The sequence below is a fragment of the Triticum urartu genome, chromosome 7 (genome assembly GCF_003073215.2).
Source record: "Triticum urartu cultivar G1812 chromosome 7, Tu2.1, whole genome shotgun sequence".
Lineage (NCBI taxonomy): Eukaryota > Viridiplantae > Streptophyta > Magnoliopsida > Poales > Poaceae > Triticum > Triticum urartu.
In genome coordinates this window covers 355,371,543-355,389,452 of record NC_053028.1, presented here as the reverse complement: position 1 = coordinate 355,389,452, position 17,910 = coordinate 355,371,543, and positions in this window count along the sequence as shown.

Here is a 17,910-nt window from a genome sequence, read left to right as displayed (position 1 = left end):
CTCTTCGTATGCAGCTGATACGTCTCCAACGTATCTATAATTTATGAAGTATTCATGCCATATTTACAATAATTTTATATGGTTTTGGTATGATTTGCATGGAACTAACCCGGACTGATGCTGTTTTCAGCAGAACTACCGTGGTGTTGTTTTTTTGGAACAAAAGAGACCCCCAAAGCTTCGTGGGAGGGCCAGAAGAGCCACGAGGAGGGCACAACCCACCAGGGCGCTGTCGGATTACGGGTTCCAGCAAACCCTTGAGAGGTTCGAACTCTCGGGTGCGCACGAAGAACACTCTCTCCCCGACTCGCACGCTCAATGAATCCACGGCCTAGCTCCACGAACCAAAAGAACAAGAGACACGGGGGATTATACTGGTTTGGGCCACCTTGCGGTGTAATACCCTACTCAAGTATGTGGGTTGACTACCTCGAGTGGCTGAGGATGAACTAGTATAGTGGATGAGCAGCCTCAGGAGGTGAGGCGTTCTTGAGCTCGATGAGCTGGTGGTTGAGAGGGTGATCCGAATGATTCATCCCCTTCAACGGTGGTGGCTAGGTCCCATTTATAGTGGCCTTGGTCCTCTTCCCTAATGTTTAGGCGGGAAGGAATCCCACAACGGCCATGTTTAAAGGGGGACAACCAGTACAAGCTATCGTGACAAAAGTAGTCTTCGCCTGCCAAAGTCTCTGGTGGTGACGCTGCTGTGGGCTCCCGATGACCTCCATACTGTCGTCCTGCTGGTCTTGGTCTTGTTGCATGGATATGGAAACCTTTGCCTGATTCCTCGGGACCCTGCGCCTGCACCTGCCTCCTTAGCACCAAAGAGGAAACGGGTACACTGCGCGCGCTGGCGCCCGCCTGGCTTCGGCCATCATGGCTCACGTCACACGAACCTTGCGAGGTGCCCCTTGCATAGATATCTCCACTCCTCGGGTGCAAGCCTAGCGAGGCTACCCCCAGGGAGGTCTTGGTGTCGTTCGCCACGCGTGGCTCGGCCCCTCGCGAGGGTCTTGAGTTGTTGCTGCCGAAGATGGGCCGTACCGGGCCGTTGATGGAGCCACGTCACGGGTCGCAGGTAGGCAATTCTGGGTACCCCCATTCCATGGACGCCGACAGTAGCCCCTGGGCCCAAGGCGCGCTCCGGCTTGGCTTCGAGGCGAAGCCAAAGGGCAAGTGCGAAGCGCCGCGGCCCCAACTGCCTGCGGCCTTGGTCGACGCGTGGAGATCGATGGGACGTGGGCGCCCCCACTTCCCCACGCAGCCTTGATACTCGCCCGGCTTGGTGGCCGCTGCCATCGGCTCAATTCCATCTTCATTGCTCGCCGTGATCTTTCTCGACCCCTCAACCTTCTCAGTTCCTCCTTGTCGCCATGGCGCCCAAGTCTGCAAGGAAGAAGAAGACGAGGAGTCGCGCCTCAGTCGAGCCTTCGCCGGCCTTCGAGCCTGTCGTTGAGTGGTCGGTGGGGGTCAACCAGGAGATGCTGGACAAGGTTCGGCCGGCGTACGCCTCGGATTCCGACGAATGGGGGGCAACGGTGGATTGGCCTAGCTCCCGCGCCACAATTGATATGGCAGCCACCGAGACCCCCTTCATCTTCGCCCTCTTGGCCTGCCTGATTCCTCTTTTTCTGCTTTCTTCAACGATGTGCTCTCGCATTACCAAATCCATGTGCTGCATCTGGATCCCCAATCGATCATAGTCCTTGATGTCTTCGCCTTCGCCTACGAGGGCATGGTGGGCATCGCTCCTTCCGTGGCCTTACTTCGCCATTTCTTCTCTCTTCATCTGACCGATGACCGCCAGCGCTCAGGTTGCATGACCTTCCAGGCCGTAGCTGCGACGGCGGGCTCGGGAATTGATTTTGAGCTCTCGCCGGTCGTAAGCGGGTTCCGGAAGCGGTGGGTGTTTGTGGATGCCGGCGTGCTCTACCCCCTTCTCTTGCTCCCACGGGCACCGGCCGCCCCAAGCTCTGGCTGGGGACATGCGAGGCTCGTTGACCAGCGGCTCGCCCATGTTTGGCATCGGCTGACCAGGCTGAAGGATCTTGGGGTGATGGTGCCAATGGTGGTGAAGGATTTTATTTGGTGCCGCATTGCTCCACTCCAGCGTCATTCTTGGTCGATTTGGACCTTGTCCGACTGCGGGGACCCCATGAGGCTTCATGCGTCTTCTCTTCCTCCCGAGGCAGGGCGTACGGTGTTCGAGCTCCTGATGGGCGACCCAGCACCAGCCAATCTGCCGGAGGAGGGTTGCCTCTTGTACTGCTGCTCGAACAAGGTGGAGTTCGTGAAGCAAATGCCTCCTTTCGATGAATGGGGGATGCGCCTAGTAGGCCTCAAAGGGCCCCGTGAAAGCCCCGTTCTCATGGTTCCCTTACGTGTCGTCGCATGCTCTTACCTCGGAAGCGGGTACAAGGGGCGAGCACTGTTGGACGCCGGCGAAGCGGCCGCCGAGGAAGCGACGTCAGTCGTAGCCCCCGAGGTGGTGGTCGTGGGGTCGACGTGGTTTGAAGCTCCTAGGGTGGAAGCTGCCGAGGCTCAGGCGAGCCATCCTGCAACGAGGGCTGAAGGGCGGATGCAGCCTGACGCTCCCGAGGTGCCCCCTTAGGTGCCCCGCCAACTGCCCTAGGTGGTGGCGATCGCACCCAGGGCTTCGGCCAGCTTCGCCTGAATTTCGGAGCACTCCGCAAGAGGAAGGTGCCTCCAATCTGCAGTGGTGACACCTACTGACCATTGAAACCGAGGAAATACATTGCCATAGACGAGTAAGTACCTCATCTCCGTGTTTTCCCGAGTGCTGCCTCCTTTCCTGACCACGGCTCTTCAGGATCCCCTTGGCTGCAGCGACGAGATCTCCTAAGCTGCGGCCCCCGCCGCCCGTGGGCTCACCATTGATCCTGAGATTTGCTTGCCAGACCATTGGGAGGGGCCCCGGGCCCGCCCTGAAGGCGGATGCGCCGACCCTGGGACTTGATTCGGCTTTCTTGGCATCCCTTCTTTGTGCCCCATCCTAGGGCGCAGCGGGCGTGCCGAGGACTCCTTCGGTGGTCATCGCCGGTGGCTGGGCGACCCCAGCACCGGCGTCGTCTTCCGGTGGTGGGGCCGCGTCACCAAGCACCTCTGTGGAGGCCCACAAGGTGGCAGGGAAGGCGCCGACCTAGAGCTCCCCGCCGTGGGAAGGCGGGCCAGCCCAAGCTTCCCCAGCAACCCTTGGCGCGGAGGACGGACTTGGCCCCGCACTGGAGCTTGCGCGCGGATGTGGCATCATACGCCACAAGCTCTTTCAGGAGGCGATGGGGGTGCTGAGCCGCCTCGGAGAAGAGCTTGGGCGGTTGACGCTCGCCTTGGGACGGAGGACCTCCGCCTGGCTCATGAGTGGCACCAATTGAAAGTCGACATCAACCTTGGGCAGCTTCAACACAAGTGTGACAAGGCAAATGCCGCAGTGGCTCTTGCAACCTCCCGCGAAGCCACCGCTCGGGCCTTGGAGGAGGCGAGGGAGGCCGACTACTGTCGCAGGCATGCCGAGAAGTGGGAGCACGAGCTTCTAGCCTTGAATTCTGCCCTGGAACAGCAGATCGAGGCGCGTAGGACCGTCTTGGCGTCGATGAGGGGAGCGCCTTGCAAAGAGAAGGAGATTCTAAAGCGCGAGGAGGCACTGGCGCTGGAGGCCTTGGAGCACAGCCTGGAGTATGAGAAGCTGGAGGTGAGGGAGCGCCAAGTAGCCTTAGCTGAGGATGCCATCACCATGCGTGAGGCCAGGGTTCAGCAGGAGGTTGACCGCAGGGTGGCGAAGGTTTGTGCAAATCTTGCGAATGAGGAGAGCCTGAGGCTGAAGTTACTAGAGGCTGAGGCTGAGGGTAGGACCACCGTCCTCAGGACAAGGCTGGATGAGGCGGAGCAGCGCGACAAGGCCGCCGCGGCGGCTCAGGTCTCTGCCCAGGCCGAAGTGGCCTCTGCTCATGCCGATGTGCTCTCGCTCTAGCCACAGATTGACGGTGCCGCATCCCTCGTGCAGCAGAACAGGGAGGAGGCGTGTCACCAGTAGACATTGCAGCGTGAGCACGCCCCATGCTCTAGTCCCTCAGGGTTAGGGCCAACCAAGCACTGGGCATCATCTGCGAGGAGAATGTCCCCCATCCCCGCATGGAAGATTATGCCAGCCACCTCCGCTTCTTTACCGAAGTCGTGACGCGCCTGATGGATCATGCTGCGAAGGCTCACGAGCTCGTTGAGGAGAGGATTCGAGGCCTCCTTGGGCGCGCGTTCTCACGCGTCTTCAGCCATCTTCAGAACCTCGACCCCCCCCCTTTGATTTCAACGCCGCCATAGCCCCGGTGCCCGGGGCTATCCGGGACAACCTGTCGCACTAGGTGGACAATAACGTGGATGCCCTGGTCAGGGTATTCGCCACCGAGGACGACGCGGTGGTGGTCGCGGTTGATGAAGATGGCGCGGTCGATGACGGCAAAGACGATGCTAGCGACAGCGCTAGCAGCGCATACAAGAGCGACCCGGGTGACGCCGCGAGTAGCATGTCCAGTCAACCCCGCACTCCTTCGCCTTGAACCTGCACGCAAAGACTTGGGTATGGCCACGCAGGCGTGAGAGACTTTTGTAGGGGGGAGCCCGTCGTTTATGTAAATTAATGTTTTGTTCTTCTTTTTCTCGTTTTTAAAGTCAAACCTGAAACGCTCTCTCACGAGCTTGCGAGCCCCTGAGCAGGGTTGTCACCATGACCTTTCTTGATCCTATCTAGCCTTGAGCGGGGTTGTGAGGTTGTTGGCGTGCCTTTATCCTGAGGCAAACACTTAAGAGCTCGTGGGCTCTGGGCCTCCTGAGGAGCCTACGGATCCGTCTGAGAGAGCCACGCGAGGAGCGTCCTGCAAACTGTGGCAGGATTCATACACGGCAATCATGCGGAGCGTACACTCTTGGCCCGAGGGGGTCCTGCCGAGGTTGTTTAGACACACTTGGTGCGGTCGGCCGACCAGCCACTGAGCCGGATGGGCGGGGTGCGGGCCTTAAAAATAGGGCACACAACCAAAACACGATAAAACCGGCAGAAACTAGAGAAAGACTCCCACAACTTTTAAGACAACAAAAGAACTTCAAGCTCAAGCCAAAAAGGCTGTGAAACGAATACAGAAGGAGGGAAAAGAGAAAATGGCCGCGTCTGGCACCTAGCTAGTCTTCTTGTCTTCCCACTAGCGCGAAGCTAAGTGTTTTCACTAGATGTGAGCATAGTCATTGGGGGACAGTGTCGACGGCCAGCATGGAGCATGGTGCTTCAACTAGGATGTGGGCGGGAGCCCCCGAGGCCCGATGTAGCACCCCGGATGTAACTTACCGTATTTGTATTCCAACTCTTGCCATTTCTGGCTCTAAGTTATGAGATTTCCCCGTGGTTGGGTTTTGTCTTTGTTTTGCATTTTGTTAATGGCATGCATTTCATATCATGTCATCATGTGCATCGCATTTGCATATGTGTTCGTCTCATGCATCCGAGCATTTTCCCCGTTGTCCATTTTGCGATCCAGCACTCCTACGTCCTCCGGCGCCTACTTTTGTCTCTTTTCATGTGAGGGTGTTAAACTTTCTTGGAATGGACCGAGACTTGCCAAGAGGCCTTGGTACACTACCGTAGACCGCCTGTCAAGTTTCGTGCCATTTGGAGTTCGTCTGATACTCCAACGGTTAACCGGGGAACCGTAAAGTCCTCGTGTGTGTTGCAGCCCAACACCCCTCCAAAGTGTCCAAAACCCATCCAAACCCCCTCCATCCTCTCGGCCGTTCGATCACGATCGCATGGCCGAAAAGCGCACCTCATTTGGACTCTCCTAGCTCCCAGAATCTATAAATAGGTGCTCCCCTCCGAAATTCACAGTCCAAAACCCTAGCCCCGCTCCTACCGCGTCCGCCGGACGCGTCCTCCACCGCGCCTGCACCAATCGGGGCCCGACACGTGTCGCCGCCACCGCCGCCGCCCCGCGAGCCCGGGACGGGCCCGCCGAGCCCATCCGCTTCGCCGCCCCGCGCCTGCTTCGTCCCTGCCGCCCGCACCTCCTCCTCGCCGGCCGCCGCACCTCCCCGCCGCCGGCGAGCGCGCCCGCCGCCTGTAACACCCGCAGTGTCATGCTACAGTGACCTCACCCTAATGGTGCCATGTCATCATGTTTAACAAAGTCAAATTGCCACTTGATAAAAATCAAAGCCATTTTCAAATTTAAAATAAACCCAAATAAAATATTTCTTCAAACTGAAAAACTAAAATATTCGTGATGTTGCAAGTATTCACTAAGTAATTGTCGTGTAGAAACCAGCATATTTTGAATTTTTTAAAATGCCCTTAACCTATTTAAAATAGGGCTAGCAGCATTAAATATACACACATAAATTCAAAACTTTGAGCAGCTCCTTTTGGCCCCAAGCTTTTTGTGCCAGCCTAGAACGTAGCCAAGTATTTTCGTGGTAAATATCACATCTAACAAAAATCAAATGGTGACCAAATTAATTGCAAAGCAATGGCTTTTTAAATTAAAGATAGATTAAAGAGAAAAGCACACATTGTGCACCTAAAGTCTAGTGCTACAGTGTGAAGCCCAACACTTAACTGTATCAGGCCCAGCCCACCTGGCCGGCCTTTTCCCCTACCTCTAGGCAGAGACAGAGGCCATGGCACAGCGCGCATGCACGCCGTCCAGGCCATAGATGAGCACCTGTCGACCATCCATCGGTGCCCCGATATGGATAAGCACACCCCTGACCCCCCTTGACAAACCCTAGCCCTCATTTTCCCCTCGTCCGCTCGCTCTTGGAAAAATAGTCATCGCACGAACGGTGCTTGCCATGGTTGCCATTGTCGTCGTGCCCACTGGCCTCCCTGGTGTCCGGGAGGATGCCCAGGAGCTTCCTCGTCGTCCACTACTTCGCCTATGTGCCTTGAATTGAGTCGGACCGCGTCGTACGCTCGGCATCGCCGGTCTTCTTCGCCACGGCCGTCGCATCTCATCATCGGGCTTGACATATCAGGCCACCCCTGCACTCCCTAACCTCGTCCATGAGCACCACAGTGAGCTTCTCCGCTGATTCCCCTCTTCCCCAACCTCGATCTGTTGCCGCGTCGTCGCCTTGAGTTTGCCATGTCCGCCCCGAAGCTTTGTGTCCGTGCGCGTGCTCGCCTGCTTGCTCCTGCTCATGGTCATGCTCCTGTGCATGCACTACATCGCCTGGCCGCGACCCACGCCGTACGCGCTGTGCGTGCGCCTGCTACTGCCTCCAACGACGCTGCATTGCTGATGCATGTTGTTGTGGCTCCTGCTCCTAATTGTCGTTGTTGTGCTGTTGTTTCCTTGTCGCGCTACTCTGCTTGCTACCTTCACTGCTGTCCCGGCTCTTTTCTGCTGCGCTACGCTGCCGTGGCTGCCGCTACCCTTGCCGGTGCTGTTGCTTGCTGCTAGCAACATTTTCTGCTGCCGCTGATGCCCCGTGTTCCATCGGCCATGGTCGTACAAGACCAAGGCATGGCTTTATCTCTAGCCAGTGGCCAGGCCAGCCTATTAGTTAGGCTTAATTAAAGTTTATTTAGGTTTAATTAGATTTAGGTTAAGTAGTAGTCTGTGGCATGTGGGACCCTCCCCCAATGGCTAAATTAGTTAGGTGTTTTATTAACACATGTGGCAATGACATGTGGGCCAACCTAAACCATGGCCCCACCTGTAATACAAGCTGACTAGCACAACCCCACGTGACAAAAGTTTTTCTATTTAATTTTTTGAATTAAATCATTCCAATAATTCAAAAAACTTTGAAAATCAATATAAAATAACCTGTAGCTCGGATGAAAATACTTTGTACATGAAAGTTGCTCTGAACGACGAGACGAATCCGGATACGCAGCCCGTTCGTCCGGCACACCTCCCTAGCATAGCGAACACGCAACTTTCCCCTCCGATTCATCTGTCCGAAAACGCGGAACACCGGGGATATTTTTCCCGGATGTTTCTCCCCTTCACCAGTATCGCCTAGTACTGCGTTAGGTCACCCCTGGCTACGCGTTTTGCCTTGTTATATTTTGTGATGCATTGTTTGCTCTGTATTTACTGTTTCTTCCCCCTCTTCTCTCCGGTAGACCCTGAGACCGATGCAGCCCCTGTGATCGACTACGTCGAGAACGACCCCCTCCTTGCCAGAGCAACCAGGCAAGCAAACCCTCCTTGAGCATTCCGATATCGCCCATTTCTTTCCCTCTCATGCTTGCATTAGAACTGCTACTGCTTTCTGTATAATCCTACTCTGATGCATAGCCTGTTGTTGTTACCTGCTTTTATACCTTACCTGCTTATCCTAAACTGCTTAGTATAGGTTGGTTAGTGATCCATCAGTGACCCCCACCTTGTCCCTAGTTGTACGACTCTGCAGAGTTACCATCGAGTGCCGAGGGTGGAACCTCTTACATCACTAGTGATGAGATCTCCGTAGTGTAGCTATATGGTCGAGGTCATCGAGGGTGATTTCCTCCTTAACCACTTCCGTTACGGCTCTGTCGTGCAACCCATCAAACATGAAACTCGAGGGTGGATCCTCTTACGTTCACCTTGATGACAACATCGAGTGGAATTCACTGGGGTGATTCCTCGGATTTTCCCTTTGGTGTTAGACACACAGTTACTATGGTTACTATGACTTTACACTGAACCATGTTACTGAAGACGGGTCGACCCTGAGGGGTACCCGCGCAAGCTTAATAGCGAGTGATGTGGAGTCGGGTTGACCTGGAAGGTGCCCGCGAGATACTTACGAGGCGTGGCCGGGCATTCTTAGCCATTGCCGCAAGTACTCGAGACGGGGTGACGGGGTCACATCGATCATGAGTCTCTGCTCGTTACCGCGCGTTCCTAATCCACTACGATTTGGATATTTGATCCGAGGGGCCTCTAGCCTAATAGCACTAACCATCACATGGGCATAGTATGGGCGTTCTGCGTCGTATACATCAGTCGAAGCTTAATAGACGTCAGCGACTGAGCGGCGCGCGCCGGGTTGGACTGCGTAAGCTCTTGCCTTATTGAATGAGGTAGCTAGGTCTGCTCACCGGCCGCGTACGCAATGTGCAGGAGTTCCCGGGGAGAGGGCCCATGACCCCTGGGGGCATAGGTTTAGTCCGGCGTGCTGGCCTCTCTGTTAATCCTGGGTCGGGTTGCGGCGTATTGTTTGGCCGAGGCCGGGCATGACCCAGGAAAGTGTGTCCAGCCGGAGTTAATCAAGCATGGTGGGTAAGTTGGTGCACCCCTGCAGGGAAGAAAACATCTATCGATAGCCTGTCCTACGGTAGCGGACACTTGGAGTTGTATCCCGATCGATACAACTAGAACTGGATACTTGTGATGAGAAATGAATGGATGGTGATGAGAAATGGTTTGTGATGAGAAACGGATGGTGATGAGAATTGGATTGTGATGATAACTAGATAGTATGGCTCTGGGATTGCTTTCTCACAGGGAGTCGAGAAAGGATCTCTGGCCGAGGTTGATAACACTACTGCTACTTTACTTTATGCTACTCTACTCCCTCCTATTGCTGCAAGATGGTGGTTTCCAGAAGATACTAGTCTTCGATAGGCTAGGCTTTCCCCTTCCCTTCTGGCATTATGCAATTTAGTCCACAGATACAACCCATTCCTTTGATACAGATGCATACTTAGTTTAGATCTGATGTAAGTCTTGCGAGTACTTTGGATGAGTACTCACGGTTGCTTTGCTACTTCTTTTTCCCCCATACCCGATTTTTGCGACCAGATGACGGATCCCAGGAGCCAGACAATGCCATTTATGACTACTACTACCCGGAGGATGCCTACTACTACGTGAAGACTGCAGACGACTAGGAGTAGTTCGGAGGCTCCCAGGCAGGAGGCCTTGCCTTTTCGATCGTTGCTGCTTTTGTGCTAGCCTTCTTAAGGCAACCTTGTTTAACTCATGTCTATACTAAGATATTGTTGCTTCCACTGACTCTTGTATATTAGAGCCCTCGAAGCCCCTGGCTTGTAATATAAGCTTGTATTATTTTAATTTGTGTCTAGAGTTGTGTTGTGATAGCTTCCCGTGAGTCCTTGATCTTGATCATACACATTTGCGTGGATGATTAGTGTACGGTCAAATCGGGGGCGTCACAAGTTGGTATCAGAGCTGACGGCCTGTAGGTAGCCCCCTTTCCAACTCCTTGGCCCAAGTTGAGTCTAGTCACTACAAAAAACTTTTACTAACATGGCTGTGTGTCTTACGGGCCAACGTCGCCATTTGGGTGGTATTAGGATCTTTTATTCCTCGTCTATACTCTAGGACTCTGATCTCTCTTCTATTCGGGTTAAAAGGTTTTTACTAAGTCGAACATTAGGATCTCGTGATCACATCCGCCCGGAGAGCCCCTTATTTCAGATGATCGCCTGCTGCATCAGAAGATTCTGAAGATACTCTATGATATTCTCTCGAGACTTTGTGCATGTTGCCTTTGCAATTCCTTACCACCGAAATATCCTTATGGATAACTACACACACTTACCAATCTTACATTCTATCTCATTGATCTTGTTATTACAAGATGCCCTGAACTGCTCTCCTTTTCCCGAGAATCCTTTGAGCTTACTGCCTTGCAGTTCCTTGTCATCTGAATACCCCTACGGATAACTTTGTGCACCTATCGAGTATCCGCTCATCCTCAGTTGATTCATGTACTTCACAAAAGTCTTCGTAATACCATTCGTTCTTGTGAAAATCCTCAACAGCCTATTGTTCTTGAATTTCTTGCTTGCCTGCATTATGGTTAATACCATAAGTCTAGTAATCTTATTGTAATCCTTTGTATTTATCATTTTGAGTCCGTTGATACAATATGTTGCGAATGCTCGCAATCCTCAATCAGATCCTAGAATTCATCCTTCTGGCTCAGACGTCATTCTAACATGTGCTGGATCTCGATCAATCTAATCACCATCGATTGTACCCCTAAGGCTATTCTACCTATCCATCCCTAATCAGAGCATTGCTTCTGATCCCTTGTCTTGGAATTCATAATTCCTTTGCAATTGAGCTCTGATGTAGTCAGTTGTCTCTATAATTTGATCTCCTTGCATTCTTTCTTCCTCTGGTTGAGTACGATACTTACATTAGATCCTATGAGGACCGCCAGATCCTTTGTTGGATTTTATCTGACAACGTCCTTCATATTCAATAACCTTTCGGAGCCTTTCCTCAGATACATAATGCCTTTGGTAAATTGTATCCTCTGCCTTCTCAACCATGCTCTGCCTTCGAGCTTGTGTTATTTTACTCGTGGAGTTTGTGCTATATGTTCCCAAGATGCCCCTATGGGTTGAACCTATGCCTTCCTTAATCCATGTGAACCTGAGAGTTTTCATGAGTCATACTCTTCTGGTGTTTTGCCAGATAACATTTCAACACTACAACTTCATTGAACGCGAGAAGTGAATGAAAGGTTATGCATTGGAGAAGTGGGAGTCGACCTTGAACTTTGAGTTCATGCCCATGGAAACGATGTAGATCCTATCACGGAAGCTTCTCATAACAATAATTATTCCCTTGGTATAATTTGATCCTGTATTTGTGATTTTGGCCTTTGCAATCATGGTTCCAACCAAGATTGTCTTCTTTGATCCCCTTTCTCGGACAAGTTGAAGTTCTTGCCTTCTGCATATCAATACACATGTCCAAACTCTAATATGGTCTACCTTCGAGTATTACGCTTGGTATCTCGAGAATATCAAATAACTGAGTTGCTTCCTATGAATATTCATCTAGTATTACTTCTCACTGATTTCATATTTCCCCCCGGGTTCTGAGTTATCGTCACTCGAGAACACCGATAAGAGAATCGATCCCGCAGTCTGATTCAACAACTCTAAGTAATTTTCGTTGCTTATGAGTTTAATAATCCTTCTAGTCATTCCTAGCCTGATCGGCTATATCATTATCGTGATAAATTTTAACTGTGCTACCTAATCCTTCTTCCCGAAGCACAATTTTCGACGATGTGCTAAGCCTACATCGATTTTCCTCGTCATATCATTTTGTCTTGAATAGCAAGCTTAATTTCGAGTTTGTGTCGTACCCGTTGTCGTGGTTTTGTCATGGCAGATGTCCTAGAGAAAGGACTTAGTCGTGGAGCCATCGCGACGGGTTAGCTTGAAGGGGTTAATGCGGACACAGGGACGCAAGAGAGTTTATACTAGTTCGGCCCCTTCGATGAAGGTAAAAGCCTACGTCTAGTTGTGATGGAATTGATGGGGTTTCGATGACTAGGGAGCAAACAAGCTTCACCAAAGTCTTGAGTTGTCGTATGTTGTCCTTGAACCGCCGCCGGGTCGTCCCCTTATATACACGGGTGACGCCCGTCAGTTCACAGAGTCCCAATACCGGCTCATAGATGTGTCCGGTTTGGTCTCTACTTATTCCTAACTTATAATACAAGTTAAATACCAACGCCGGTTTACGGCTACAGGCCTTGAACCGACTACGGGCCTTGAGCTCTTGTCTGCCTTCTTGGGATTTAACATAATTAACTACTAATGAAGTTAACCCGGCCCAGATAGGCCGGTTTACGCCCAGTAGTAATATCCCCAACATTAGGCCCCAGATTGATTTGAACAGGTTCATGTCAATCCTTAGCAAAAATCTTCATCTTCAACATCTTCTTATAGTTTGTTGAACAGCCATGATGTCATCTTCTCTGGTCACTGTAAACCGGCATGACATTACCTATTATAAAGAACCTTTATCCATGATATCCCCTTTTTGTTTTTTTGTTTAATAGGTCTGCGACAATTAAGGAGATAGCTTCGTTTCCAAACCCATGGTCCCTTGATTTTCGCGCCTGACTCCTGTCCCTTGCCTTATAAATAGGACCGAAGGGTCATTTCTTTTTCCCCTTCGTGCCCTTCTGCTTCGTCTTCCCCGCGTCGTCCAGCTTCGGAGCTCCGCCGCCGTCGACGACCTCTGCTCCAACTTTGGCCACTGCATCACCCTGAATGCACCAGAGCATCGCGGCGACCTTCTGTTTCTTCCTCGGCTCCGGTGAGTTCTTCACCTTTTCCTCCGTAAATCCGTTCTAGGGTTTCCAAGTTCTTCAGTGTTCATCGTCTGCTTCGTACTCATATGATAGATCCTAGATGAACCTGTGAACCTTTGCTCTGTGTAGCGGTAGTTCTTAGCATCCGCCTTTACTTATATGCCTCAAGACCATAGATCTACCTGTATCTCTGCCCATCAATTTGGTACTGTTCTTTTTTAAACCTTGAATATTTTCCTTCTTTTCCGAACTTGCTTCAGATCCGTCGCTGTAGAGAAATCTTGTGAAATTTGTTTCTGTACACTTATCTATCCGCAATCTCAACTGTTTCAATGCTTAGATCCGGCGGTTTAACTTTGTAGAAAATTGCCAAACTGGTATATACCATTAGTCCCCTTGTTGAACCGCCACATGCTGTTGCTTCATAAAACTCTGGTTTAGATAGAGCTGTCTCCGGTTTAACATTGTACATACCAGTGCACCTTAATCAATGCATTCTTGAACCGGAATTACCTATCTTGTAGATTTCATCATGGCCAAGCAAGTATATGAGTGCAACTGGGTTCCTTCTCGCGTGACAGAGATTCAACTGAATAATTCAGTCCTGATCGGCGCTTTAGGCAGCAAAAACACCATCCATTGGAGAGCCCCTGGCAAAGAATGCCCTCCCACACCTCAAGAAGGAGATGTCGTCGTTTTCGTAGATCACTTAGCCCGGGGCTTTAAGCCGCCCGGTTCTAAATTTTACCGGGACGTTTTAGCCGATTTTCAACTCCACCCACAAGACACTGGTCCCAACTCTGTTACAAACATGTATCACTTCCAAGTGCTCTGTGAGGTGTTCTTTCAAGAGGAGCCCATAGTGGAGTTGTTCAGAGACTGTTTCCATCTAAACCGCCGTACTGAGTTTTCTGATGGTTCCAACACGGAATTGGGCGGTGTGGCGATTCAGAAAAGGAAAGAGGTCACATACCCTCACGCCAAGCTGCACAGCCACCCCAAAGAGTGGAATCAAACATGGTTCTATTGCAAAGACACCTCCCCTGCTGGTGAAAATCCTTTGCCTGGCTTTCGTCTGGAGCGGCTTAGCAATACACACCCCTTTCCACAAAGGTTGACTGCCAAGGAGAGAAGCAAATATGCTCCTCAACTGTCCAATCTCAGAGCCTTCATGGCCAATGGTTTAACAGGAGTTGATCTCGCTCGCTGTTGGATATCGTGGAGCATACTGCCCCTTAGTCAGCGCTCCAGTTTGATGTGCAAGTATACTGGTAGTGTTGATGACCCACTGCGACATGCTAACATCCAGTTACCGATGAAGAAATCATAGAGGCTGTGCATAAAATGCTGAATGAACCGGAACATGTTTGTGCTCGAACCAGCCTGCTTCCCTTCTGTGCCACCAACAAACCGCCAGCTGTAAGAATTTGTTTTTTTCTTTTTACTGAACCTGTTATTGATATATCTGGTCATTGTTTAATATTAATGTCTGTTTAAACAGGGTAATGATCCGTTTTGGAGCAAGAAACTTCCCCAGGAGAAGCCAGAAAAACCAGACAAACCGGAGCAACCAACCCGGCCAAAGACTAAAGTCGTGAAACGGCCTGCTCACAAGAAGAAAACCACTGCATCTTCTGATCCGGCCCCTGATGATGATGTGGATAATCCGGACCTTGAGGTAGAGCTTGACTCACTTGGCTTATTTTTCATGCATCTTATTGATGATGATATTTGTCAGGATGATGCCGAAGCCAGCCATGCTGATGCTGCAGAGGTAATTATTCTCTCTTCCGATTTAGAACCTTTGCCTTCACTAAAAATCCGTCAAGCAAACCGGAAAGTTAAATTTTCTCATCCTCTTGCTTACTTGGATCCCAAATTTCTTATGAAGACCCTACAGCACGAAGCTCGCCACACAACTCGGCATAGCGGCCAGGGAGTTACCTCCACCGGTTTACCGAACAGTCCGGTTCGGAAACGCCGTTCAGAGGTCTCTAATTTGCTTGTCAGTGCTTGTCCTAAAGCGGGCTGTTTTCGTCAACCTCTTAATCCATCTGACTCCGATTATCAGGTTACTTCCCACTCATCCTCTGGCGAGTCATCGGCTACTCAGCTGCCACCGCTCAAAACGGTGCTTGGGTAAGCTATACTTATCATAATATTTCCGGTACATCACCTTGGAACATATGTTGTATTTGACTTTGTTATTCCTTTCAGGGCCAAGCCTAGGCCGATCAAGAAGGCTCGCCTGGATAAAGCGGCCGAGGAGGATGCCGTCACTGAACTAGGCAAAACACCAGATCTTGAAGCGGCTATTCCTGAAGATATACCCAATGATCCACCGCAGCGAGATGACGATCTTATTGCTGAAGAGAGGCCTATTGACACCTCAAGTCCTGTCAACCAGCCCACAAGCCCCATCCGGATTGAGAAATCCACTGGTCCAACAAACCCTACTGATAAGCCAATGGCCCCAGTGCAAACCGGCGATGCCAAGGATGATGAGGTTGTCATTACTGGCATTGGTCGCACAGAGCCAGGCAATCCCGTTGCTTTATCCAGACACACTGCCAAGGAAGAATTTGCTGCCATTGGCAAGGGAAAATGGAATTCCGATCTAAAAACTTATGCCGCTTTGAACGCCCAAGATCTCCATTCCGGCTATCTGAACCGGCTATACACCAGCCGTGACTATGAAGCTGGTCTGGTTAATATGATGAAAGAGAAATTTGAGGTAACTTCCATGTACTTTTTCCTGTTTGGATATTTCAATCTTGTTAACTCTCCTAGCCCCCAAGGGCAGGTTTAGAATCTGCATCCAAACCGGGACTTGCTAATATAAATCCCAATGCTTCGGAACTCGCTGATGTAGCCCCCAAGGGCTGGTTCAACTTAGTGTAGTTAAACCGGGACTTTAAGTAATTGACATCGCCGCATCAGAATATATTCGAGCAAATAGCCATTAGCCCCCAAGTGCCAAGTTGAATACTTGTATTGATCTTGGGACTTTATAATCAAGTGAAATATGAAGATCAAATAGGCATTAGCCCCCACGCGCCAAGTGCATAACTTGTTATGTGGTTGGTGCTTCAATTCTTGCACTACTTGCTGAATCATATAACTGTCTGTATGCAGGCTGAGCTGAAGACAAAAGAGACCCAAATCGTCGATCTCCAAGAAAATCTGAAGTCCCAACAGACTGAAACCTCAAAAGCAAAAGAGGAGTTGACCAGCGCCTTAAGCGTCATGGAACAGCTTAAGAAGGATTTCAAGAAGGAGCGGGCGGATTGGGCTACTGAAAAATCCTCTTTAACCAAACGAGCAGAAGAAGCCGAGGCTGCACTAAAACCGGTGGTGGACGAACTGACCAGCATAAAGCGGCACGTGCATGCCATGACCGCTGCTATCTTTGGTAAGCCGGTTTGATTTCTAAATTGATTCTGCCGTCTTACAGAGCTGCCGGTTTGTTAACCCTTTGTGATATTTCAGGGACACGCATTGGTCACTTAGGGTCAGATGTGTGGAAGAAATTGAAAGCCGCCTACACGTTGATCGAACAACTGTACACTGGTGCACAACGGATCATCTGTACTGCATCCCACAACAATCCGGCGCCCACTTTGATTCAGGACACTCTGAAGAAACTGTCGGTGCTTCCTGCCCGGGTTGAAGAGCTGAAGAAATCTGCTGCTCGAACCGGTGCGATCAATGCCTTAATCCGGGCAAAAGCTTGGGTGCCGGATTTTGATCCTATTGAAGCGGCTCAGGGCTATCCCAGCTTGAAGGAAGACGGGTCAGAGTTTAGTGAAGCGGATCTGCGAGCAATAAACCGGGAGGTGCGTCCGCTAGCTTGTCAATTGGTTGAAGAAGCAGACTTGTCTCATTATCAAGCCCAATATGACAATCAAAACAAGCGAGTAGCTGCACCAATTCATGAAGCGGAAAATCTTATCCCTCCAATTCGTAAGCATACTTACACTCCCGATATTGAACCGTCGTTGCTGATCCATGATGAAGCTGTCTTTCGAGCATTAATGGGAATCGACTGGACAACTGTTGATTTCCAGCTGCTGGGTAGAGAAACTGAAGTTGAAGCGGCGCGGGATGACCCACAACCATCAGGCCAGGCTGGTGACCAAGCTTGAACCGGAAGCCGGTTTAAACTACTTCTCCTTTGAAAAAACAATGATCTTGTTTTGGGAACCGTGTTGCCTTGTAATAGGCTAGCTGATACTCTTGATCTTAATATGCCTTCGTGCATAACCACTGCAATTTGTGCTTCCTTTGGGTGATGAACTTTCCAAAGTATTTTCTGCAACATAAAAAATCTTAAAGTGCCACCGCGGTTGTACCGTCAGGCGGAGTATGATGTCTGCATTTATAAAATCAAAATATCTGAAATTTAAGCATATGATCAAATCTTTGAGATACATAATATCTGCCATCATTGGGCATGAAGTTGGCTTAGCCAATCCTGAAGCGGAGGTTTCATAAACCCACACTGTTGGAGAAGATAGCAGCTCCTGTATATATATAATGCCAGTTTACCATGTAAACCGTGCCGGGTTATAATAAAACACCGTGTTACTCCGTAATAGGATGTTAACAAAAAAATCAAACCGAGCAAATAGTCTCCGGATTAAAAATGGACCATGTTCCGTCAATTGACAGTGTGAACCGGTTTAAAATTTTGTTGGTTTAAAAAACACAACAAAAAGAAAGAAATATCTATCAAAGAAATTGTGCAGCAAAGGCAATGATAAAACAGTTTGCAAAAAGAGGCTTATTTGAGCCGATCAGATGGCGTTACCATGGTCGGACACG